The following is a 26,474-nucleotide window of genomic DNA, read 5'->3' on the forward strand; positions in this document are numbered from 1 at the left end:
TGCCCCGGCCAAGGGAGACAGCAGACCAGTGTGCATGTCACCTCTTGGGCTGCTGTCCTGGACTTGAACTGCCACAGAGTCGCAGCGTCTAGGCTCTGTCCTCCCCAGCATACTGGGCCATGGGGCTATCATCTGTTCTGGAAGGAAGGGGACAGGATCATCTGGGTGTTGTGCTCTGGGGACTGGGACCTGGCTTCCAGGGACACCACCTTCAATCCCCTTCAGTGACCGGCTCACCAGTCAGACCCAAGCTGGGTGCTGTAGTAGAGAAAGCACTGGGTGGTGCTGGTGGTGGTGGGGTACAAAGGGAGGGGTAACCAGGGGGTTTGTCGGGGAGCCTGGCTCTCCCATAACCTGCAGGGCGATCTGGAGAAGCCTCTTCCCCTCCCTGGGCCCCATACCTCCCCTGTACAGTGACTCATTGGCCTGAGGCAGCTCAAGGGATCCCCTGGTTCTGCCTCTCTTGACCTGGATGCTTTGGCTACAGTCAGGCCTCACCTAGCTGGGAGGGGACAGGGTTCCAGTCCTGGCCGCAGGTGACTGGGGACAGCCCACTGTTCGGCCACAGCTACAGAGCAGCCAGGATCAGCAGGGTCACCGCCTCCCTCATCCTCCCCCATCCTCGCAGCCCCCCTGGGGTGCTGTTCTGCTCCTCACTTCACCTGTCCATTTGGCCCTTTCTGGAAAGTCTGGGCAGGACTCTTGGAGTGAAAAACGGTAGCTCCATGAGAGCCTTCTGTCCAGGGAGGCCAAGGCCTGCAGAATGTTCCCACCCTGTGAGGGCCTGCACGGCGTGCCAGGCACAGAGGGCATGAACTGTTCAGAGCTTGGGGGCCAACGCGGGTCCTCCGTGGGTCCCCTGAAAGGCAGGCAGGAGGACACCCACGAGACACTTTTGAAACCTGCCTCTGCTGAGAGCAGGCCAACTTCGGGGCCCAAATTTAGTTCTGATTCAGCTCCCCGGGCCAGGCCACAGAGTGGGCCCCCTGTGCCGAGCCAGGGTGCACGTGCACTAGCACGGAGGTGGGGGGCTGAGTGTGCACAGCAGGGGAGGGAAAGGAAGCTGTGTTTTTATGGCTCTGGTAATCAGCTCCTTTTAAAATCCAGTTTCAGTTTTCTCGGACATCACTAACATCTCCTCCCAGCCCTCCCCGTGAAAGAAGTTCATCCATAACTTTAGGGCTAAGGGCAAGAAGGCACCAAGAGGTCACTTCTCTTGTCCAGGGTCCCATAGGCCCTTACAGGGAGGGGGCGATGTTGCCCACTGCCACCTTCCCACCAGCTTCCCCTGCCCCACATGCGCCCCTGTTCCCCAAGCCTTGGAGAAGCTCCAAAGTCACCTTGTTAGGACCCCGGGTCTGTCCTGTCTGAGACCCAGCTGGGGGCAGAAAGTCGCGGAGACCAGAAGCAGGAAGTGGCTGGAAGTCTAGTGGGACTCCAGAGTGAGCACCTGGCCCCGAGCTGGGATGACTGTGCACTTGACAGTTCCTGGGGGGCGAGCCAGCGGAGCAACTGTGGCCTGAGAGCTGGCCTTGGCCCCTGACCTGGACCTCAGGGAGGCTGGCACACCCTGGACTTCCTCCCCGGCGGCCAGCCCCTTCCACAGGAGCCACTCCTGGCAGGACAGCTGAATCCCAGGCCTTCGTGGGGTGAGGGGGCCTGGTGATGAGGACACCCACCGGCCTGTCATCTCCCCTGCAGTCAGTCCACAGCGGCCTGTGGTCTCCGCACCTGTCCCCTGGCACGCCTGGGGTCAGGGGCCTGGCAGGAGCCTCCTCTCTTCCTTAGTCTTCCCTAAACCAGAAAGGGGCTCCTCCATTAGGCAGTGCGGCTTGATTTTTGGGGGGGGGACTAGACTTGGGGAGGTGAGTCCTGATATAGATGAGGAATATCCAAATTAATGAATGTACCTCCATTGCCTTGCAAAACTCAGCAGTGGTGTGACTGGATACCAACAGAGCTGCCCTTGGCTGTCCCTGGGTCTCCCCTTTAAGGAAAAGACCAGAGACTCTAGAGACAAGCCCAGGTAGGCAGCCAGGCAATGAGAAGTGGCTGGCAAGTCTGCCTTCATAATATTACCAATAAAATAACAATAATGGTGAATTCATATACTCCTTGCCATTGGCTGGACACTCTGTTCAGCACCTCTGACACGTTCATTCATTGAAACCTCACAGCCCATGAGGTAGGTATTGTCATATTATCTCCATTTTACTGATGAAATAAACAAGGAACAGAGATGCTGAGTGCCTTGCTCTGGGTCACAAAGCTAGCAGGCTGGCCACACAGCCCCTGTTCTCCAGCACTTATGCAAATGGCCTCTGCACTCTCAGGGGGCTGAGGGGGCCCTCTGTCATCCTGTTACGTCCTAACTCGTCCTCTGATTTGGCTTTTTCTTCCTGGGTGGTACAAAAGCCCATGTTTGTCCATATTCACATGTGACCTCTTGCAAAGGAGCTACAGGAATAGATTTTTTTTTAAAGATTTTATTTATTTATTTGACAGACAGAGATCACAAGTAGGCAGAGAGGCAGGCAGAGAGAGAGGAAGGGAAGCAGGCTCCCCACTGAGCAGAGAGCCCGACATGGGGCTCGATCCCAGGATCCTGAGATCATGACCTGAGCTGAAGGCAGAGGCTTAACCCACTGAGCCACCCAGGCGCCCCTGGAATAGATCATTTTAGGTCTGTGGGTCTCCCCTGCGGCTGCCCTGGCCTCACCCCCCACCCTGGCACCTCTCTTCCCATGCCCTCAGCCCCGTCGCTCCTCTGCGGGAGTCCTGATTACAGCCTCTCCCTGCGGAAAGCAGCCCTCTGAGTCCTCCCCGACTCTGCGTCCTCCTCAAACAGCTGAGCCAGTGCAATATGAGAGGGGAGAACCCTTGCCAGAGGTTTCTGGAAAGCATCCAGAGGTCACGCTGGTCTGGCTCAAGTAGCTTGGGCCTTGACCACTGCCCTGAATAGCCACCATCCCGCCCCGGGGCCACTCCCTCGGCACCAGAGCGGGTTAATTGGCAGGTGGGGAGTCCATGGGGCTGGAAGCTGGTCTGTAGTTGAAGGAGGCAGCAGGGGAGCCTGGCATTTGACCCAGTAGCTGCCACATATCAAATGCCAAGGAGATCATGGAGTGAAGAGTCCAGATCTTCAGCCTAAAACTGCCTTCCCAGGCCCAATCCCAGTCTGTGTACTCAACCCCCTCCCAACAGGTGGCCTAGCCACCCACCCACCTGACCAGCCCACTCTTCCCTGCCACCATCCAGCTGATACCTGCCAGCCCTCTGAACACGTGCTCCCTGTCCCCTTCCAGACTCCCAGCACTTCCCCTACTCCCTTGCAGCCTGGGGTATCCGCCTTGCCCACACCAAGCCACCACCCTACGCAGGTCAACTCCAGCTGCATCCACCCACCCTTTCCCAGGTCTGTTCACTTCCACGCCCTGATTGCTGGCCAGCCCGCTCAGCACCCAGCCACCTCTGCCACAACTTTGACCCACCCATGCGGACCCTAATCCCCTATTCACAGCATCGACCAGCCACCAGCCCACTTCCCAAATACACAGGTCCCCAGACCCCCGTTTTGTGAATCAGTGCCGCTATTTCCCAATCCAGCTCTGTCCAGGCTCTAGTAACTGTGCCCCTGCCAGCTCTTCCAGGCCACCCCCCTCCCTGAATCATTTTTAGAGACCTCAGCTTCGACAGAAGTATGCTTTACTCAAGTCTTGAAGCAGCAAGACAAGTGGGGCTGGGCACTTGAAAAAATCGTCGCTCTCCCCCTGAGTGTTTGAGTACCGCCCTCCTGGGGAAACACCGGAGGGCTTTGCACATCTCGTAACCCCTTCTACTGCAAGATCTCTTTGTGAAGAGACACCAGGTTTCAGAACCGAGGAGGCAGGCTAAAGGGCTCCCCAGCGAACGAAGGTGAGGAGGCCCAAGACAGATGAACAGAACTCTTCTCTCTCCCTAAAACCCAGAGCTAGAAGGGCAGAGTAGAGCCCTGGGAAGGACTGGAGTAGGAGGGCGGGGCTTGGCTTCCTCTCTCAGCCCCACCACTCATGGATGACCTTGGGCACTGGACTGTGGGAGTCTGGGGTTCGGGGTTTAGAACCAGCTGTCAGGCTTGGGCACTCCAGCTCTAACAGTTCCTCATCTTCTGGCCAAGCCCCGCCTGGTATCTGGTTCTCATATTAGTCCCCATGCTGAGCAAGAGGAAGAGCGGGCAGGGAGGCCTCTCCAAGGACTTCCTGAGCTGAAGCCATGTCAACAACATTGCCACGGCCAAGGGATGGCAAATAGGCATTATTTTACACATCAGCATCCACTGACTGCGAGGGGCTGCTTGGATCACAGTTCAGGGAAAAATTCTGTGCTCAGGGATCAACTAATGATGTCTGCATAGATAGTAGAATAGGAAAAAATGGACAGGAATGCCAAGAACTTGGAAACCCTAATGAAGGTCCATGCCAGCCTCTGGGTTTATTTCCCTATTAGTACCTTCAACCCTATAGTCAAATCTTGTCTAAATGAGCCTCCTCTCAGCCGTGCTACAGGTGAGCCTACCCCTGGGTCAGATGCCAAATGGAAAGCAGAGCCCTCCCATCACCTCAAGTCAGCATCATGGCGGCAGGGGTGACTACCTGGAAATCTTCCCAAAAGCCTGGCTCTTGGGCAGCAAGGTTGCTGTGGAGTGTGACTCCTCAGTGGGCCCTTTTTCCTTTTTTACATTAAAAAAAATTATCAAATTTTCCCATGAAAATACAGTCCATGAGGGCAGAGTATGCTCTTGTGTCTGCTATTTCCCCGTGAATGAACTTCAAGCCCTGGAGGATCTGAATGTGTTATTCATCGTTCCTTCACTCCTTCCTCCCTTCCTTCATTCACTCCACATTCACTTCATTTAACCATCCACCCAGCTACCCACCCACCTAGCCACCCACCCATCCATCCATCCATCCACATACCCATCCACCTACCTACCCATCCACCCATCCATCCATTCACCCACCCATCCACACATCCACTTACACATCCACCCATCACCCACCCATCCGTTCACCCACTCAGCCATCCATTCACACATTCACCTACCCATCCATCTATCCAGCCACATACCCATCCACCCACCTACCCATCCAGCCATCCATCCACCCACCCATCACCCATCCATCCCTCCACCCACTCACCCATCCATTCACTTCCTCACTCAGCCAACATTCCCCAGGCCTGGCTCACCCCCAGTTGCAGGGAGTTAACCTTCTCACCAAGGCCAGGGAGGCTCTCAAGCTAGTGAAGTGTTGAAATATAGACTAAAGGAAGCCACACTGTATGGTCTCGGGGAAGTCACTTCCCCTGTCTGGCTTTAGTTTCCTCACCTGCACGTGGCCAGTTGCATAAGAAGGAAAAGGGAGGAACTGCCAAGGTAAAGGGCAAGTGAGACACTTCCTGGCCATGATAATGTGAGTCCTGCTTCCTGCCCAGACCCAGGGGAGCTGGGAGGAAGTTAGGGAGCCCCGGCCGGTATCTAGGAGCTGCTTCAAGTCTCCAGCTGAAGACTAGGTCCGGGGGCTGTAGCCTGGTGGGGCTTCCCCTGCTGCTGCTCCGATGGGGTCTGAATCTGTGTGTGATGGTGTACAAATACTTCTGAGGCCGTTGTGTGTTCTGTGTGTGTGTGTGTGTGTGTGTGTGTGTGTGTGTGAGACGCTTTGTATACATACACACAGTGCTTCCCAGGAACATGGGTGGCGGTACGCTTCCACCCTGCAGCCCCTCCTTGGAAGGGAGTTGCAACCCTGCTCTCTCCATCCAACTCCCCTCACCTTCTACCTTCTTCCTTCCTGTTGCCTGCCTCCCTTTGCAGAGGCCCTGTTAGCAGAGGGGTAAGAATTTAAACTCTCGACTACTTGGGTTTGAATCAGACTCTGCCAAATTACTGGCCAATCATGTGATTTGGGGCCTAGGAGTTTCCCCATCAGCAAAATGGGGGTACTGGGTGACTCTGGGGCCAGTGCAGCCAGTGTGTGTACAGCCCAGCACTCTTGCCTGCCCCGTTCTCCCTGCCTTGGCGCAGTGCTCCACTGAAACCCCAGGGCCTCTGGTCCAGATGGGGGAGGAGGGGGCGGGGAGGAAGACCCATTTCCCAAAAATATTGACTTCAGCCCTTAACCCAAGCAGCTGGTCAGAGCTGGTGGCCTCTCTCTGAGATTGTTTATATAGCTCTCTTTGTAAACACAAAGGACGGAAAACAAACCCCAAAAATGTTTGAAAATAAATCAATGAATGAGAAATCATTTGTCGGCGGCATGGGCAGGATCTGGGGCAGAGGGGACAACCACCGGCCACTACCTCGGGGATTAAACGCTTGAGTGGGGCCGGGGCCTGACCCCAAGGCTTTCTCTAGCTGCAGCCGCCCCCACCACCACCATTGTTGTCACAGCTCCCAGCCCTTCTTATCTTCCCAGAGAGACCTGACCCCTGCAGCACCATTGCCTGGTCTCAGACATGAAGGAAGCTTGGGAGCCCCAGCCAGGATTCGGCCCACCTCTGCCCAGCTCTGGGTGTGACCTCGAATAAGTCACTTTCCCTCTCTGGGCCTCAGTTTTTGCGGATCTCCAAGGATCCTTTCAGGATTAACATTCTGCTATTCCTTCTAGCTTGGAGAGTGGTCATGGGAGCACTTTGAGAAAAATAAAGCATCCCATCATGAGAGACTCATTCACACAATGCTGGAGGACAGGGCTCACTCCACCTCTTGGCTGCCAGGAAAAATTCTTTTTTTTTTTTTTTTTAAGATTTTATTTATTTATTTGGCCAAGAGAGTGAGAGAGCATAACCAAGGGGAGCAGCAGAAGGAGAGGGAGAAGCAGGTCCTGAGCAGGGAGACTGATGTGGGACTTGATCTCAGGAGCCTAGGATCATGACCTGAGCCAAAGGCAGACACTTAACCATCTGAGCCACCCAGGTGCCCCAGGATGAATTCTTTTTAAAAATTCTTGAACTGTCTGTTTTAGGACTGTTTGGGCAAGATCTAGGCCTGAATGCCCTCTGAAATATTTTGGGGGCATCTGTACAAAACAGAGAAGGTCTGTCCGCTTCCTGTCCAGAGTCAGATGGTATGTCCTGAGACTGATTGTCCCCCAGGAAAATGGGCCCCCCTTCCTCTCAGTTCTCTGGTGACATAGAACCACTCCATGTTTCTGGTCTCTCTCTGGCCCAGAGCAGACCCAGTGTGCAATTCCAGCAGCCCACCCTGAAGCTGTGGGGCGCAGTGACCTTCTCTTCCAGCCAGATTCTACCCCAGTCTGGACCACTGGCAGCTTTGGCTTTCGAAGGTCTGTGTAGAATGGGGAAGGCAGGGGCGCCTAGCTGTCTCAGTCAGTTTAGCATCTACCTTCTGCTCAGGTCATGATCTTAGGGTCCTGGGATAGAGCCCCTCGTCAGGCTTCCCTGTGCAGTTGGGAGCCTGTTTCTCCCTCTCCCTCTGCTACTCCCCCTGCTTGTGCTCTCTCTTTCTCAAATAAAGTCTTTAAAAAAGGGGGGGGTGGTAAAGGAGGCTTTTAATCACTGTCCTGAGTTGGAGATACATCTGCTGCAGACATGGCTAATCCACCACAGCACCCCATCACCCTGGGCTCGGACATGACCTCAGACTCTCTTTAAACGCAGTCCTCCAGTGTTTCCAGTCAACTAGTACCAGGTGGGGACTCTCCCCTGCCCTGCTTTCCTTCCGGGGTCACCCAGCGAATAAAACAAGATGGCAGCTGGAGGAAAGGAACATACTCCAAAATCAAGTCCAAGTGCCAAGTCTGTTTCTAAGCGATACAAACCTGCAGAGCTGCGGAGAGGGCGCCCTTCCTGAACATACAGGAGAATTAACCCACAGAGCCAGGAGCAGCTTGTGGGCAGGGACCATGCCTGTACCCTGGAGCCCAACACCCAGCCTGGCACACATGGCCTGCTCACAAATTCTCGTGTGAATGAGCGCACACCCTCCCATCTCTGCCCAGCCCACGGCCACCGACCTAACGAAGAGGCAATGCTTCCTCACTCCTCCTTTCTGGAATAAGCCAGCCTAGGCCTGAAGGGTGCAGGGAGGCTGGACTTGGGACAGACAACTCCTTGGGAGGCAGACCCAGGGCCCTCTGCTGCGGAGAACTGCAGTCAAACACCCTCCCAGGCCTTGTCCACGTGTCTTCCTTCCTTTCTGGGCCAGAGCCTCCTGGGGGCAAGTCGGCCTTAACAAGGGTGGGGGGTGTCTGTTTGGCCCCTTCTCCTGAGTCACCAGCTAGATAAGCCAGTCTCCAGGCTGCCCGTGGGAACCTCTGGGGTAGCTGGGGCCCGCATCTCAGAATATGACAACTCGTGTGTGTTAGCGGAGGGAGAGGCGGCCGGGCAGGGAGGCGGCCAGTCTGCCTCTGCTTGCTTCCAAAGCAGGCAGGTGATGAGAGGAGAGGTGGATTCCCACAAGGGGAAATGGAGTCTGGGCTTGGCCGGCTCTGCTCTGTGTGTTTATGAACAGGAATCTCATTCAGGAGTCTGGGCCTGCAGACTTTTCAAAGCCCTCTTCCATCTTGGGTCTGAGATGAACCGGGTAAGGCCCTGGGAAGACGTCCACGCAAGGTTGGTACTGCTGCTCTGTGAGGAAGCTGGACCAGAGAGGTGAAGCGGCTCACCCAGTGGCACCCAGCAGACCACACTGGCTCCATCTCACATGAGTCCTAAGTCCCCAGAAGGCTGTCCCTTAGGGGCCATAGAGCACTCTGGGAGGGTGCCTAGGCCCTGGAGTCAGGCCGTCTGGACCCAAACCTTGTTGCCACCACCTTCAAGCAATTATACCCTTTAGCATAAGACTTGACCTTCCTAGAATTCACTTCCTCATTGGAAAACTAGGGAATATTTTACCCGCTTTATAGAGGTTTTGCAGAATCATCTCTCTCCCTCCCCCCTCGTCTCCATGTACTGAGGTTTAGTCACTCTGTGTCATAGTCTTGAAAGTCATGAAGTGCAAAGATAGACAAGTTGCCAACTTCGTCCTGGACTGTGAGAGCCAACAAGCGATCAAACACCGTGTGGGCAGGGCCGCGACTCTACATATTGGCCTGGAGACACCTAGGAAGGACAGACGAACTATTGGGAGGGGGGAGGGAACTGGGAATCAAAGTACTAAAGGCTGAGTTGGAGCTTCCCAGGTAGACACACGCGTCAGAATAGTATGAGGGATGAGGAAACCCTCTTGCAAGGACCTGGAGGTGTGAATGAACACGGCAAGTCTGGACAGCAGGGGGTGGTTTGGTGTGGCTGGGCGTGCTTCCCTGCAGAGGGGAGCCCCCAGGGGTTGTGGGGCCCCTGTCAGGAGCTTTGCATCTGGCCAGGCCCCATGACAGACGAAGGGAGGGTTTCTTGCAGGGTAAGATCTGAGGCCTCTGACCTGGGCTGCTGCTTCTGGGGCTGAGATTCAGGCTGGGGGCTGCTCCAGCATCCTTAGGGCAACAAGGAAGGGAAGGGGGCAGAGGAAGATCCAAAAACTAGGACCTGTTCCAGAAGCCAAACCAGGAGCAGACATCCCAGGGCACACTGATGCCTCTGGGTCTCAGGTTGACCTCGAAAGATTCGAGTTCCACAGCAGAAGCATGACATCAGAAGGGCACAGCCCTCATTGTTCGCTGGCTTCCATTCCCAGGCATCTGGGGACCCCTGGGTAGGAGGCTCCTGGGCAGGGCAGAACAGAAACCTCACTTTCTGGAGAAGAAGCAGAGAAACTCAGAGACATCGACCGGCCTAGCCAAGGGCACCCAGCAGATCTGGGACCAAGGAGAGGCTGAATGGAGGGCTTCTGCAGCTGGGAATGCTGGACCTCTGGTCCTAAAATTATGGAGGAGGACTGGGAGTAGGAGGAAAAGCCATTTAGGGGGCCTATGCCACTGGGTTAGGGGATTTTTGTTTCCAATGCCAGGGATCTCAGAAGGTCCTCATGCTGACTACCGTGAGTGCGCGCGACATGGGGAGAGAAGAGAGGATGGCTCAGAGACAGGTAACAGCCCTTGATGAGATGGGGTTTTGGGAAAACCCCCCTCTGCCTCGGGCTGGGGAGAGAAGGGAGGGCATGGGACCTGAGGCTATGGAGACCAGAGCCCAACCCCAAGGATCTCTGACGGGAAGGCTATGGAAGGCAGGAGGAGTGGACATCAGGAACAGTGCTCCTGGGAGCTGCAGTCAAGGATCTGAGTCCTTCACCGGACCATGGGAGGAGGAGGACCACGTGGCTTCCTCCAGATCTTTGCAACTCTAGAGAGAAAGGACCCCCCAAAGTAGGACCCCTTCATGTGCTTTCTCCTCTTCTTCTGGGGAACCCAGAGTTATCTCAGAAATGATGTCATTCCTTTGATGTTTTACCCAGAACAGTAACCCTAGGTGGAACCTTCAGACAAAAGCAGAGGAGAGAACAGCCAGGGAGGTGGCGGAGGTCGGGGGAGGAGAAGCAGCTTGTAATCACTGAACACCGGGGCGGGGGGGGGGGGGGGCGCAGCAGGAACCAAGGGAAGGAAAACGAAACTCTCCTTCTCTTTGGGTGACCTGGTCTCAAGTCCTTGATCCACCCGTGTGCTCTGTGTCCTAGGACTCACTGCAGGAGTCTGGTTGCCGCAGAGCTGGGTTAGTACAAGCAACTCAACTGGCAGGAAAAGATTTGAAACAGACACAGCCCAGAAAGGGTCAGAACCCATAATATATCAGGAATGGTTACAAACCCGTAATGTTTTGTTTACAGACAAATGTTTGTTACAACATGCTACAGATAGAACATTTACAAATGACACAATGGAAAAGCAATAGCAAATACTTTGAACAGACATCTTACAAAAGAAAGGCAAATGGTTGATACCTACACGCACACATGCTCATCCTCATTAGGAATCAGAGAAATTAAAACACAATGACAGCGTTATCATCGGAGTGGCAAAACCGCCGACATGATTATGGTCAAAGGAAAGGAGGCGGGTGGCACTAGGACCCACCTGCACTGGGATGGGGGTATAAATTGCTACAATCGCTTTCCATAGAAATTCAGCCAAAATTAAACCTGAAAATGCATCACCTAGGATCTAGTAATCACACTTCAGGGAACCTACCTGAAGAAACACTAGCACATGAACAGGATGTTTGTTCCAACAACGATGGTGAAACAAAAAGGGAAGGAAACAAAATAATCCCAGTTGGGAATAGCCGAACTGAAATATGGTTTCTTCCCCAATGGAACACAATATACTAGTGGAAAAATGATCCCAATGCACTTACATGCATGGGTCTCAGAATCATTGTTGAGTGCAGAAAAAAGCAAGCCATAGAGCAACATATACAGTGTAAGTCTGAATCAGGGTTTCATTTTTGCATTAAGTAAACAAGCACCCACTGTCCTATAGCTTAAAGGAAAAGGAGTTTATTTTTTCTCTTGTAACAAGGAATCCAGAAGTAGTAACTGTTGGAGGCAGGTCAGCTGCTCAGCAATACATCCTTCAAGATCCTTTTGGCTTCCCCTTTTGCTCATTGCCTCATGGTCACAAAATAGCTACTGTGGCTCCGGACATCACATTTGTACTCAAGGTAGGAGGAAGGGAGGAGTAAAAGGCTTTTCTCTTCACAAAGTTTTGTCTTTTTCTTACCGGCCGCAGTAGAATTTCCTTTATATCTAGTTAGGAAGAACTGGGGCATCCGCCAACCTTCAGACTTTTCTGGTTAAAAGGATGAGATTATTGAAAATTGTTTAGAACAATAATGATTCATTCTCCAGGGGGAGGGGAGGAATATATTCATCCTGATATCAAGAGATTTCTGCCCACTACTTGAATACATCAGGACCTATTATCAGGGAAGAAAAGGGTGCCATTGGTTGTTGGGTAGGAACCGGACAGTCTCTGACACAGATACAATCTATGGTACAGAAAACACAACCCTGTGTCCAACATTGCCTATCTTTGTACCAAACACATATCTTTGTGGGGGAGGAGGTTGTGGGGAGGTATTGGGAGTAAGGAATGCACTGGGACATGGTGCTCAAAGGGGCCTTTGGTTTTACTCACAATTCTCTAAGAATTAAAAAAAAAAAAAAAGGAGACTGTATTCATTTATCATTTGTGTAATTTAAAAAGTCAGTTTCTGAAAATCTTCTCCGTGGCCAGGTTTGGCACCCATGGCTTTGGTCCGAAGCCGACGCTGAGGAAACACAACCGTCACTGGGCTCGATTCTCCAGAGTTCAACTCAGCGCCCATGGGAGAAGAGGAAGGAAACTGCCTGAGTGACTGAGCTCCAAGAGGAAAGTTGGGAGCTGATCACTTAAGGCTTTGAAACCCTGTCAGCGGGGCTGTGTTTGACAGCAAGTCAACCAGCTGCCATCGTAGGTATCTCCTTGCATGTTCTCGGGCCTCCCTCCAGAACCTGCCCTTGATCTTCAAACAGAAACTGCAGGCTCCGATTCAACTGCCCGTCAGACCCAGATAGACACAGCTGGTGTCCTGAAACCCTCTTGGGAGATGCTCTGGGGCACAGAGGTGGATGGACCTATGGACAGACGGACCCACGGGCAGAATGCAGGCTCCGCAGGCTCGGGGGAGCAAGGAGGGAGCGGGGGGACCTTGGAGTCACTGGGTCTGCCTGCAGTGTCCCGGATCCACATGGGGCAGCAGGCAGAGCGGCCTTTGCTGAGGACCCCATTCACCCTTACACTTCCTATTATCTCCTTTTGCAAATCGAGCTACGGGGAAAGGATCTGCCGAAGTTCATACAGCACAGACGATCTCACAGGCACCTCTGACCCGCAGTTAGGGCCCCCCAGGAAAGCTGGAGAAGCAAACGAGAGTGCTGGGGATGGGGGAACCCACCAGCATGGGCTCCTTCCTCCAAGGCCTCAGTTTCCTCCCTGTGCCTGGGGCCCCTCACAGATATCCTAAGCCAAAAACCCCTGCCCAAGAGACTTGGGTTCTCAGAAGGTCCTTGGAGGCCCCTAGGTCAGTATGGTTTTTCAAGAGTGGGTAGATAAAAACCAGCTTTGAAAAAAATGAAATAAGCAAACTAGAAACTAGAAGATCTTGGCATGTCCTGCTGGTCCTAAATATCAGTGTTGTTTCATGAAATTTATCTGTGATGTTTTTACGGAGTCAGGAACAAGGGTATTTCACACTCTGGCTTACAGATTAGAAAAAAAAAAAAAAAGGAAAGCTGCTGATTTGATCTGCATGCTTCATTTTACAGATGGGAAGACTGAGGCCCAGGGGAGGGTGTAACCTGCTCAGGGTTGTGCTGCGGGCTGGGGTGGGGGTGCGCCAGAACTTTCAGGATAAGCTCGGAGTCGAGGGTCAAGCTGCTTCTCTGGTTCCCCGGGCTCCAGAGCTTCTGGGCCCTTCTGGGACTGCTGGGATTTCAGGAAGCTCTTCCTACCAATTCCCAACATTTGGGCTGCTTGTTTACCCAGTTCTGCTGCTTGGGTCTCCAGCTGGGGGGTGGGGGCTATTCCTTTGCTGCTTCTGGTAATCATTCTTGCTACTGTAAATACCCAGCTGTAGTCACCCCACTTCTCTCTGAGGCCCCTAACTGGCTCTTCTTTCCCCTTTGCACACACACCAGGCTGGCTGGGAAGGAACTCTCCTTCCTTTACATGGATTTGGAAGCTGTCTTCTCCAGGGCCAGGTGTGGTCTGCCTCTGGCTGGCTCAGCCCTTGGGAGGGGCAGGGACCAGGCCCCATGTTTCCGTTGGGAGGGCAGTGACCCAGGCTGGCTTTCTTGGTGACGCCATGTCAGGACCAGGAAACCTGAATTCGCACCTTGCTCCATGACACTGGACAAGTCACAAGGCCTCTATGCCTCAGTTTCCCTCTCCGTAAAATAAGCTGATGATCCAGCATCCTCCGCCACAAGGAGCAAATGAAATCAGTGTTGACATGAAAGCTCATCGTCTTGGATCTCCGTGATTTTTAACCTGACCAGCATCCGGGTCTTACCACTCACCTTTTCTGCTAATGGTCTCCAATTTTCCATTGAGGGACCGACCACCTCTTTCTCAGTCAGTCCCCAACACGGGCATTCGGACTGCCCCCTAACCCCCAGACTCACACCCTCGACCCAGGCCTGCTACACCAGGGACTTCTTTCCTCCTGGCCTCATGATACTTGAGGAGTGAGGTGTGAACCGAGCCAGACCGAGGGGGCTGAGGCCGGGGTCATTGCCAGCACAGCGGCTGAAGGAAGAGCCCGGAGCCACAGGGAGCATCGTGTGATGAGCCAACACGCTGAAAAATAGATCCAGGAAACAAGAGGAAGAGACAGCTTGCTGACATTGTTGGGCCTCTCAGTCCAGATCGACATAAAGCAACCTCTGCTCCCAGCCTCCTGAAGCCAGGGAACTCTCCTGATGGTTTAAGCCAGCTTGACTTGAGTTTCTTCTGCTGGCAGCTAAGAACGCTGAGTACATCAGTGGCCAGAACATAGAAAGTGTTTGAAAAAAAAAAAAAAAAAAAGGAAAAGAATGTTCTTTCTTTGGGGGCTCAGGAGGACCCCCCTCCTGCTGCTGCCTCTCCTGCTCTGCTCGCAGCTGCCCTGCCCCACACTCTCAGGGCCTCCTGAGACCCTCTGTACCCACGGCCTGGGGCGGGCCTGGCCTCACCTGTCCCAGAACCCATCCCGCACAGACAAGAAGGGAAGAGGTTCCCAAACTGGCCATGGCTGGTTGGACGTCAATTTCTTAAGTGGGCCCCAACCCGCCCGGCTCTGGCCCATCCTGCCTCAGCTGGCCCCCCTCCTCCTGTGGGAGGCCCTCCAGGCTTGCAGCCCACTTGGGCCTTTTCAACAAGGCAGCTCCTCAGCTCTGCCTGGCAGATTCCTTCCACTCACCAAGCTGCTCAGGTCTGTTATGTGCTCTGGTTCTGCCCTTCCTCCCCGCCTTGCCTCCTTCCTCTCTGCTTCCTTTTCCTCCACCCTATTTGGGATCTGTCCCTTGGCTACTGCTTCCTACCGGCCCCCTCTCTCGGCAGCCTCTGCGCTGCTGTCCGCAGACCTGGCAGTGCAATCCAGGTGGCATTTCCTCACGGATACAGGTAAGGAGAGCCCTGCCTCATGTCCCGCTTGGGCTGCTGGGACCTCCCCAGTCGGCGGGGGCACCCTCTCCCATCCTTCCTGAGACATGATGGCAATCAATTCTCAGACATCACGGCCTTTCACACTGAACTCAACACACTGATCCCAATGTGGACTGTGCTCCAGCCTAGGGGTGCTCCAAAGCACCCCCTCTCCCATGGGACGAGGCAGGTCTTCTCAGGTTGCAGTGGGAAATCAGGGTTTCGCGGCCAGTTCCCAGCTAGGAGCAGGTTCTACACTCACAGTCCATGGTCAGCAGCAGTCTGAGACGGAGTCATGGCTGGAGCTCCCAGATAAAACCCAACAGTTTCCAGTTCCCTTTGAATTTCAAATAAACAATGAATTATTTTTAGTATAAGTATATCCCAAAGATTGCCTGAGACATACTTATCCTAAAAAATTAACTTGTCGTTTTTTCTGAAATTAAAACTTAACAAAGTTTCCTGTTATGATGTTTTTGTTTTGACTACATCTGCCAACCCTTGCCCCATAGCCAGAGCTGGTGAGATGGCCGTAAGTTAGAGAGCACTTACTGGCCAGAGAATTCTGGAACAGGTGCCTGTGGTGTTTCTACCTCTGGAGAACTTCAAGAAGTGTAGAGAGAGAGAGAGAGGGTGATGCTGGAAAGCAGATCTTTGTCAGTTCGAAGGTGGATGAGCTCCCAGGACTGTCCCAGCTCTGAGCTGGTAACTGCGGCTCCTGTGAGCCTGTTTGGGGATTTGGCTGTATTTAAGCATCATGGGCTCTGATCTCCTTCCCAGACGGTCCTTCTCTCAGGGGTTAAGCTCAGGATTTCATGATTGTCTATTAGCACTACAGAAAGCAACAGCAAGGGGCCCTAGAGGCCCGGAGAGTGGATGGGAGAAGGGAGGATTCCAACAGACGTAGCGGCGGGTGCGGGGGGGAACGATGTGAAATGAGTTGCCGCATATCAAATCCTAATTTTTCATTGACTTTAATTGTCAAATTGGAGATGGATTCCTCTGGAGGGAAAATCTGGACTCCAACATGTAATAAAATGACTTTTTTTTTTAAAGTAAAGTTAGTTGTAGAGTAAAGGGAAAAATAGTTTCCAGTTTAATAATGGGGAATATGGACAGCAAGTGGCCAGGCATTAATGCAAAGTGATTACAAGTGCGTTTCTGTGTTTGGCCCACAGCTTCAAAACACCCAGCGACGACTTCATTGAGCAGAACACCAGGCTCATAAACCTCTTTCCTCAGTTTGCCTACAGCCGCAGACATCACTGTGTTTCTTGGCTTCCTGGGGTGCATTTCAGGCACACTGGTTGCTGCTGGGTCTGTAGGTATGACTCAGGTTCCCCTAGATGAAGGTAGGTGGAGGTCCCGACTTAAAGTGAAGCAGGGGTTCCCAAGGTGGCACAGGTGAACAGACGCAGAAATGAACAGAATGTGTGGCTGCAGAGAAGAATCAGGGAGAAGGGTACCATGGAATATTCTAGAAAGTATCTTTTTAGGGTTTTGAACTCAGAACCAGTGTCTAAAGTAACACTAAAACAGAAGCATATTTCTCTTCATTGTGTTTCTACATTTTGGGGGTCCCTCTATAAATAGGAAGCACGGAACAGGAAGCCACGGCCCATCAGAGGTGCACTGTAAAATAACTTTGCAGCACCTAGCAGACACGTGTTGCATGACCCAGCTCCTAGAAGAAAATAGAAGTCCTCTGGGACTTCTTACCACGTGGGGGAGTCTGCATTACAGAGCCAGCCTCTTCAGAGACTGGGAGTGGAGGCGGAGGGAGTGAGGACAGGCAGCTTTGGCTGTGGGTTTTGATATTTGCAAGTTTGGCCCACAGCGTGTTTCTCCATTTCTCTCTTGCTCCGCCCTCCCTGGCCCTGTCACCCCTAATTTCCCCCTCTTGTCCACTTCGTCCTCCTCTGCTTCCACCAGGCCGATGTGGGAGTGTATCCTGGTCTGGGCCAGTCCCTTGGCTCTGGCCTCCGAGTGCCGTGTGCGTGGTAAGTGCCCCGGGGGTGGTTTGTGGCTCATCAGGATGGAAATTGTTTTTCCCAGTTTGGAATGCTGGCCTTATGTGGGGGCTGCTCAGATTTTTCCAGACACAGTGCAGAGGAGATTCTGGAAGAACTGAGAAGCTTCTGGAGAAAGGGGTCTAAGGTTCTGAATGAGAAGGAAGAGGGGAGAGGACCATTTCAGAGAGCATGTTCCAGGAGGCTGGATGCCAAGATTTGAGGAGAAAGAGGGTTTGGGGAAGGTGGTGCCATGGGAACAGCAAGAGAGAAAGCCTGGAGATGGCACATGTTTCAAGAAAGAAGTAAACCTCCCCTCAGACCAGGATGGATAGTTCTAAGGCCCAGGGAGCCTGACTTAACAGAATCCCCATGCATGTTGCTTAAGCCATTTTCATTCTTTCTTTCTTTCACTCATAGGCATTTACTGAACACCTACTGTGTGTCAGGCTTTATACATCCCACCCTCCGGAAGCTCCCAGGCTGGCGGGAGAGCCCAACTTACATAAAAACTCCTGGTACTGCTGAGCAGTACAATCTGGGCAGACCAGTTCTCACTCAGATGCTGTGATGGAAGCTGTCAGGCCTGTCCATCAGCCAGCTTTGCATGAGGCCTTCGGAGGATGAGAGAGCTACCCAGTGAGCCTCTGGGCTCCTCCCAGACTCCCCTGAGCTGGCCTCAACTCTCCCTCTCTGTGGCCCACCCAAACATCAAGGGCTGGTCCTCTTGCCTACTCCAGGTCCTCTGCCCCAGCCTGAGCACCAGGACCCTTCTGCCCTGACTCCCAGGACTCCCTGCCCCATCTAGTCTTTGCTCACTGTGGCATTTGTACTCTGGAGCCTCCCCTACTCTGTATAACCCCTGGGGCTCCCTAGGCTTCACTGGATTCATTCCCTCCCGCATGCCAAGAATGGGGAAGCCCATGTTTGACCACTCAGAATCTTTGTTGTTACTGGCATCATTACACTATCATTGTTTTGCTTCTTACAACTTCTTAATGACTTTTGTCTCCAACAGTCCAGTGAAACAGACAGGCAGAGACGATGGCTTCCATCTACGGGTGGGAAAAGCCAAGGCCCCGAGAGGTTCAAAAATTGCCACCAGTCACCCAGCTGGAGTGAGAATTTAACCTAAATGATTTGACTCCACCACCCCCAGGGTCCTGTGGGGACAGGATGCCGGTGGCACAGTAGGACAGTGGGGGGAGGTCTGGTGTTTCCCTACATGCTGCAGAGTACCTGGGTGGTGATGGGGGACAGAGAGGAACCAACTGTAGTCCCCACGTTATACTCAAATGAAAAGCTTAGAAATGTAAATGTCAAAAATACATTTTACATGAATGAAATGTAAAATTCCACTTTTAAGTGAACGTAGAAGTGAATTTCTCTCTGGTCTTGCAGAGTATGGAAGGATTTGCTAACATCCCAAACATACTTATTTTAAAATAAAATATTAAGATTAACACATTATATCTAAGATGAAACATCAAAAGATGGGACAACTGGGTATCTACGTGCCAATAGATAAAATTGGACCCCTACCCCACACCATATACAAAACTTCATTCAAAAATGGATCAAAGTCCTAAAGAACTAGAAACTATAAAACTTTGAGAAGAAAACATGGCTGTAAATCTTTGTGACCTTGGACTAGGCAATGCTTTCTTAATATATCACATCAAAAGCACAAGCAACCAAAGGGGGGGGGACAGTTAAACTGGACTTCATCAAAATTAAACACTTTTGTGCTTCAAAGGACACCATCAAGAAAGTGAAAAGACAACCCACAGAATGGGAGAAATTAATTGCAAATCCCATATCTAATAAGGGACTTGAATCTAGAATATAAAACAACTTTTGCAATTCAATTTAAAAAAAACCCCCAGGGGCACCTGGGTGGCTCAATCATTAAGTGTCTGCCTTCCGCTCAGGTCATGATCTCAGGGTCCTGGGATCAAGCCCCGCCTCAGGCTCCCTGCTCTGCAGGACCTTCTCCCTCTCTCACTCCCCCTGCTGGTGTTCCCTCTCTTGCTGTGTCTCTCTCTGTCAAATAATTAAATAAAATCTTTTTTTTTAATTAATTAAAAAATTTTTAAGACCCCAAATAACCCAATTAAAGGATATCAGGAGACATGTCTCCTAAAAAAGTTATGTAAATGGCCAATAAACATACGAAAACGTGCTAAACACATTAACCATCCAAGAAATGTAAATAAAAATCACAATAAATAATTACTTTACATCTATGACTAGAATGGTTATACTCAAATGGACAGATAATAACAAGTATTAGCCAAGAGGTGGAGAACTTGGGACCCCCTCATATCCTGTTGGTGGGAACAGAAAATGCTGCCGACTCTTGAAAACAGTTCTTCAGTTCCTCTGAAGGTTAAACGCACGTTACCATCTGACCCTGCAATCCCCCACTCGGGGTATACTCAAGAGAAGCAGACACGGACACCCACACGAATACTTGTGCCGGAATGTGCCTAGTAGCAGTGTTTGTAAGAACTGAAGAGCAGAAACCACTTAAATTTCTGTCACATGAAAAATGGATGAACGCAATATGGCCTGTCCACATGAGGGTGTATGATTTGGTAATAAAGAGTTCATGTGCTACAACGTGGATGAACTTGGAGGACATTCTGCTGTGTGAAAGAAACCCGTCACAAAAGGCACGTGTTACAATCTTAAAAACAAAAAGGCGGGGGTGCCTTGGTGGCTCAGTGGGTTAAAGCCTCTGCCTTCGGCTCAGGTCATGATCCCAGGGTCCTGGGATCGAGCCCCACATCGGGCTCTCTGCTCATCGGGGAGCCTGCTTCCCTTCCTCTCTCTCTGCCTGCCTCTCTGGCTACTTGTGATCTGTCAAATAAATAAATAAAATCTTTTAAAAAAACAAAAACAAAAACAAACAAAAGGCACGTATTGTGTGAGTCCTTTTATCTAAAAGGTCCAAAACAGGCAAGTTTACAGAAACAGAAAGCAGCAGTGGGGGAGGGGAGGTGGTGCTGGTGAGCAGAGATTGGGAGTGACCGCTGAGGGTTATGGGGTTTCTGTTTGGTATGAAGAACATATTCTAAAGCTGTGAAGATACTAAACATCATTGAATTGTACACTCTTTTTTTTTTAAGATTTTATTTATTTATTTATTTGTCAGAGAGAGAGAGAGCAAACGCAAGCAGAGACAGAGAGAGAAGCAGGCTCCCTGATGAGCAGGGAGCCCAATGTGGGGCTCAATCCCAGGACCCTGGGATCATGACCTGAGCCAAAGGCAGTGACCCAACTGACTGAGCCACCCAGGGGTCCCAAATCGTACACTCTTTTTTTTTTTTTTTTAATTTGACAGAGATCACAAGTAGGCAGAGAGGCAGGCAGAGAGAGAGAGAGAGAGAGAGAGAGAGAGAGGAGGAAGCAGGCTCCCTGCCGAGCAGAGAGCCCGATGTGGGACTCGATCCCAGGACCCTGGAACCATGACCTGAGCCGAAGGCAGAGGCTTTAACCCACTGAGCCACCCAGGAGGCCCCCAAATCGTATACTCTTAAGTGAGGGAGTTGTACGGTGTGTGAATTATAACTCAATAAAGCTGTTATTTAAAAGGAGAAGAAGAAGACAACTAAAGAAAATTGAAGACAAACCACAAAGTAGGGCAAGGGGAAACAGAGCACACGACAGCCCAGTGGAGATGCCCCTGTGAACGAAGGACTCTAGAAACCTCCTAGACCACTCCTGGGATGGTATCCTGGCCTGGCCCTTTCCTCTTGAGCCATTGGCAATCTGCGCCATGTTAGAAAAGTCTAGGCTTCCTGGTGGTGATGCCCAGGACCTGGGACTGGCTAGTCCTTTCCTGGCTAAGGAGAATCCTTTCTTGGGGAATGGAAGACCTTGGTCAAATCAGCACAGAACGGGTCCTCTCAGGTACAAGTGAGATTCCGGCCAAGGGAAGCATTCATCGGTGGATGGAGTGACATCACTGGCTTCTTGGGGTTGGATTAGGTGCTGCCTCAGATTCCTTCCTCTGAGTCTGGGTCCTTACAATACAATGACATATTTCTCTGAGACATATCTTGTCTCACCCAACAGCCTGCCCCTATCCACATACACCATTCCATCCTGAGAGAGAGGAGAAGAACCACGCCATACGTTGGGGTTTGGAAGTCAAAAGTAAGGGACAGGGACCCCCTCATCAGCTCCTCCTGGTCTAGCTTTGTCTTCCAAACCATGCCGTGGTAACATGCAACACCCGTGCCCCGAGGTGAACAGGTTCTAGAAGTCTCTAGTTAAGTCAGCCCTGCACATACACCCAATCGACTGGCACCCAGAGGCCGGGACACACTGCTGTAGGGGTTCAGGAATTCCTCACCTAGACATCGCCTTTCCTCTCGTGGGCTTACCCCTGCCAAGTCGGGTCCACGTTCCCTGCCTCTCTGATCTTAGTGATCCTGAAGGCAGGCATGTCTGAAGCCTAAGTCCACACACACAGCTTGGGCCATGCTGACTGGCTGGGCCTCTGTGACCAACCGCCTGAAGCTTTTCTGAAGGACTGCATTCTATCTATCTATCTATCTATCTATCCTCCATCTATCACCCATCTGCCCATCTGTCTTACAAAGCTGACCCAAGCAGGAGGAAAGATTTATCATGACAAAAGAATACAAAGTAAAACATGAGTCCTCATTCCCTGCTGAATTGGGTTTATTTCCTTCCAGACTTTTCTACTAAGCGTGTGCGGACATACGTAATATCCATATATTTTTATCAAAGGTAGTACTGCTTTTTCAGAGAGAAGTGCTTGTTCGTTCGTCTGCTTTCACTTAATGGCAGGGAAATGCTTCTCCGTGGGATGGTGAAGCACCGGCCTTCCAGGAGGCATGGAAGAGACTTGAGCCAGAGGTGAGCGGGAGGGAGCAGGGCAGGCTTGAGAAGAAGGCCTGGACCTTGTCCCTGCTCCGTCCCTCACAGGATCTCCGTCACCCACAGGATCTCCATCCCTCACAGGTTCAGGGAGGCCCGTCTGCATGGTGAGGGGGACTGTCCCACTGATTCTCAGAAGCTCTTTCATCTTTGACTTCTCTGATAATATCTCATGTTACAGAGAACGTTCTGTAAATGAGCTCATTTAGCTCCCACAAGTGAGTGGGTGCTATTAGGACGCCCATTTCGTAGACAAGGAAACTCAGGCCCAGAAAGGTTAGGTAACTTCAAGCTTGCACAGCAGCGCATAACACGGTCAGGACCGGAACTTCAGAGAGCCCGTGAACTTAGACACCAAGCCACACCAGCGGCCACTGTGTGCCAAGGAGCATGTGGGTGGGCCTGGGAGGGCAGGTCGGACTTGGGCTAGTAAAGACCTTGGCCAAGCATCACCAGCTCATAGTTTAGAGTAAAGCAAGGGAGACAATCTCCCAGAATGAGCTGAGTCTCTGGGGCTCTCTGCCCTGGGGTGGGGTAGGGGTGCAAGGCAGGCTTGGGGTACAGGCTCAGCTGCCCTTGGGACAAAACCACGCGGTGTCCTAGCCTCTGGACCTTCCCATGGGGAGAGCAGGTCTGGCAGGTCAAGCTGCACTGTCCCCAGAGGGGCATCTGAGCCCACTCTCCCGAGGCTGAAAGGCGAGAGCAGATTAATCCCACGGGTGGCTCCATCTGCCTCCCAGAAGACTCTACCAAGTCCAGTCGCCTCTGCCCAAAAATCAGCCCTGCCCTAGAGCCGACCCTCCTGTGCAGACCAGCATGGCCTCGACAGCACCCTCCATGTACACCGTGCTCCCTCCACATGATCTGCCCGGTCTTGGCGGCAGTGACCCCGCAGGGAGGGGGCACGCGGTGCTCTGGGCTCATCCATAGTGGAGCTGGGAAGCCACAGCCTTTGTTTTCCCTCTCTTCCTCCTCCACCACCACCAGCACCCGCCTCTATCTGCAACCGGACCCGGATGCCAGGAAATATCTTGGTCGTTTCGCTGAAATGAAAACACGTGCTTCAGATGCAAACCCTTCTCTGTTACAGTTACATTGCTATCATCCCTGGGAACTGGCAGATGGAGACAGGGGCCTGGGAGGCCAGTGACAGGTGCTCCCAGCCCTGAGCAGCATCAGCATGCTGCCTGCATGGGGACTTGGCGGGGAGCAGGGGAAGGACAAAAGGCCCTCCATGGTCCTCCCCAGGGTCTCTTTGCTCTGCTTTCCGCTGCCTTCCTAACAAACTTGAGATCCCAGGTCCTCGTCCTGACTGATGCTCGCTGGCTGTGTGATGTTGGACAAGTCACATCACTTCTCTGAGCCTCCACTTCCTCTTCTGTAAAGAAGTGATAAAAATGCCTTCTTCCCAGTATTGTTGCAGGTGCAAAGGTACTTTCGGGAGTGGAGAAATGGTTTGGGAGTACAATGCCTTTACAAAGAGACCTGTGGTCCCTAATCCACAATTCCCAGCCCCAGAGGATCTGAGAACCAAAAGTAAGTCATTTGATGGCAAAAATCAGAGCTGAGTTGATAGAAGACTGTTTATAGAATGTGTTTATCCCGCTTGGTTTGAATAGTTATATGTTTGGCTCAAAAATATTACTATGTTTGATCACGGGCTGCTGACCCAGGCACCACTAGGGGCTTGATGTGTTTATATAGGTATACTTCAAATCCAGAAAGTTCTGAATTCTGAAACACACCCAGAAGCAAGGGTTTTAGGTAGTGGCTTGTGAAGCCATCTTTGGAAATGAGGAGGAAATTTATTTGTTGTTTTAAGAGTTGGGGACACCTGGGTGGCTCGGTCGGTTAAGCCTTTGGCTCAGGTCATGATCCCAGGGTCCTGGGATCGAGTCCTGCATTGGGCTCCCTGCTTGGCGGGAAACCTGCTTCTCTCTCTGCCTCTGCCTGCTTGTGTGCTTGTGCTCGCTCACTCTCTCTCTGACAAATAAATAAATAAAAATCTTAAAAAAAAAAAAAAAAGAGTTGTGGTAGGGAAAGGTACCTGGAGGGGCTGAGTCGGTTAAGCGTCCAACCCTTGAATTTGGCTCAGGTCATGATCTCAAGGTCTTGGGATGGAGCCCTGCATTGGGCTCCACACTCAGCTGGGCGTCTGCTGGAGATTGTCTCTCCCTCTGCCCCTCCCCATCACTTGCTCCCTGCCAATAAATAAATTTAAAAAAATTTTAACCAAAAAAGTAGGATGTCTGAAATTGTGCTGGATTTGAGACCTTTTTTTAAAAAGCCCCTTTGCACTGCCCAGGTAGCAGCTGTGACCCAGAAATGGTTAATGGGTGCATATATCAAACATTTATTATGCACCAAACACTACAAGAATGCTTTATAAATATTATCAGTGGTAACCACCCAAGGGGCCCATGAGATCTTTCTATGATTTTCTTATTTCCATATGAGGAAATGGGGGCTCAGCAGAGGAAGTGCGCCCCGCTTATGGGCATAGCTGGTCCGACCGACACCAGAGTCGGGGACCCCAGGCACCGTGACATGACGGAGCTTGGAAGGGGCTCTCCTGGGTTGGGGGGGTGCATGCAGGGATGGGATCCTGGGCAGAGCAAGGGACCCTGGGAAGGCTCCTTCCGCTGCTTGTGTCTGGAGGGGCTCCAGCTCTGCCTCTGCGGGACACGCTTCCCAAGCCCAGACCTACAGGTCCTTCCCACAGGCATCTGCCTGATTGCCTTTTCCAGCAAGGAAGGCCACTCCTAATGGTTCCTGAGACCCAGCTTCTTTCCCCCACCGTGGGATCGTATGCCTTCCTGCTGGCTGCGGTTCTGAGTCACGTCATCCAACAAATGGGCCTGGTAACTTGCACGTGGCTCCTTGTGAGGGGCTCAGACGGGCCGTACCAGGCCCACAGGCCCAAGGTGGTACAGACTGCTTTAGGGATGTTGGGAAGCAGTCCTGGGAACAACAAGGGGAGGGTTGCCTGGGGACACTGCAGGGTTCTCCCATGGGATTGGGCTCCCCCGCTGAGAAATCCACCCTCAATGCCTCCCTCCCCTGTAGACACAGCCCCGCTGAGAGCTGCCTGCATCTGGGGTTTGGCTTTGGATTTTAACCACACAAGTGGCTCATGAAAGCCTTCTCGTTAGGGAAAACACACACAAGTGCACAGAGCGAACAGGAACAATTCAACATTTTCTCCTTTATGTCCGCCCTCTCCAACCTACCCTCTCCCTGCAGTCACTACTGTTTACAGTTTATTATGTATCCCTGCAACCCATTTTCTTGGCGTTTATTTACCCTCACATATCACTGGATCTGTCTGGGACGTTTTAAATACCCACCTCACAGTGTTCTGCAGTTTGCTTTCTCCTGCTTCCCAGATGTCTTGGAGATCTTCCCACATCAGGGCTTATATGTCTGCCCCATTCATCGTAACGGCTGCCTCATAGCCACCCGGTGGATGCATGGGGCCTTGCATACCCGCCCTCCACTGAGGAACACATAGGGCATCTGCAGTGAACCTCTATGGATAGGCACCACCACGCCCACAGGTCATCTGTGATGAAGAGCCATGTATGGGGACCATTGTGCCTACAGGTGATTCGATTCTAGAAGAGGAATTCCTGTGTCGGAGAGTGGGGCATGTTTTAATTTTGCTAGCTTCTGCCAAATTATCCTCTAAAAGGCTGAATCCATTTAGACTTTCACTAGTTGTATATCAGACTCCGAAGCAGCAGCCCCCACCCCCCGCACCCCTCCGCTGGCTGGGTCCCAGGTTTCCTGGCAGGTGGTTCTGAGAGGGCTGGGACTCATTTCGCCTCTGGAGGAGACTTCGGGGGCAGTGGAAATTGCCTCCTCTGCAGCAGTGTGCGGAGACGGACTGCAGGTGTAGGTGGGTCATGTCAGGAGTAAGCATTAGAATGTCATGAGGACCAGCTGGGGACTGGCAGCCAAGAGGACTTGGGTTTGAGTCCTGGCTCCACCATCCATGCATTGTGCGATCTGTAGCTAAATATAACTTCTCTAAACCTTTCCATCTGAAAAAGAAGAGCAATGATAACCACATCCGGCAGAGAGGTGGTGTAAGGCTTTGGCAAGATGGCACGTGGAAAAGCACTTAGCATAGTCCCTGCATAGAGTACGTGGCAATAAATGGAAACTGGCATTTAAAAGCTTCTGATTATTCATATGTTTCCAGAAACAAAGCCCCCTTTTCTCAGGGTGGGGGGGATCCTCACATCCCCACCTGTGCCAGCCACTGTGCCCTGCCCAGTGTCGGGCACCATGTTAGTTGGCCAGTGGCCATCTTTTGGTGCCCACTGTGGGCAGAGGTCAGAGCCTACAGGGAGTGAGTGATGGTACCAGGAGGCAGCATGAGCAGCTCTGGCTTCCAGGCTAGAAGGGCAGACAGGACACGACTGGATAAACACCAGTAAACAGAGGTGCGGAATCTTAC

This window comes from Enhydra lutris, unplaced genomic scaffold (assembly GCF_002288905.1).
Source record: "Enhydra lutris kenyoni isolate GAN:26980312 unplaced genomic scaffold, ASM228890v2 scaffoldscaffold12, whole genome shotgun sequence".
NCBI lineage: Eukaryota > Metazoa > Chordata > Mammalia > Carnivora > Mustelidae > Enhydra > Enhydra lutris.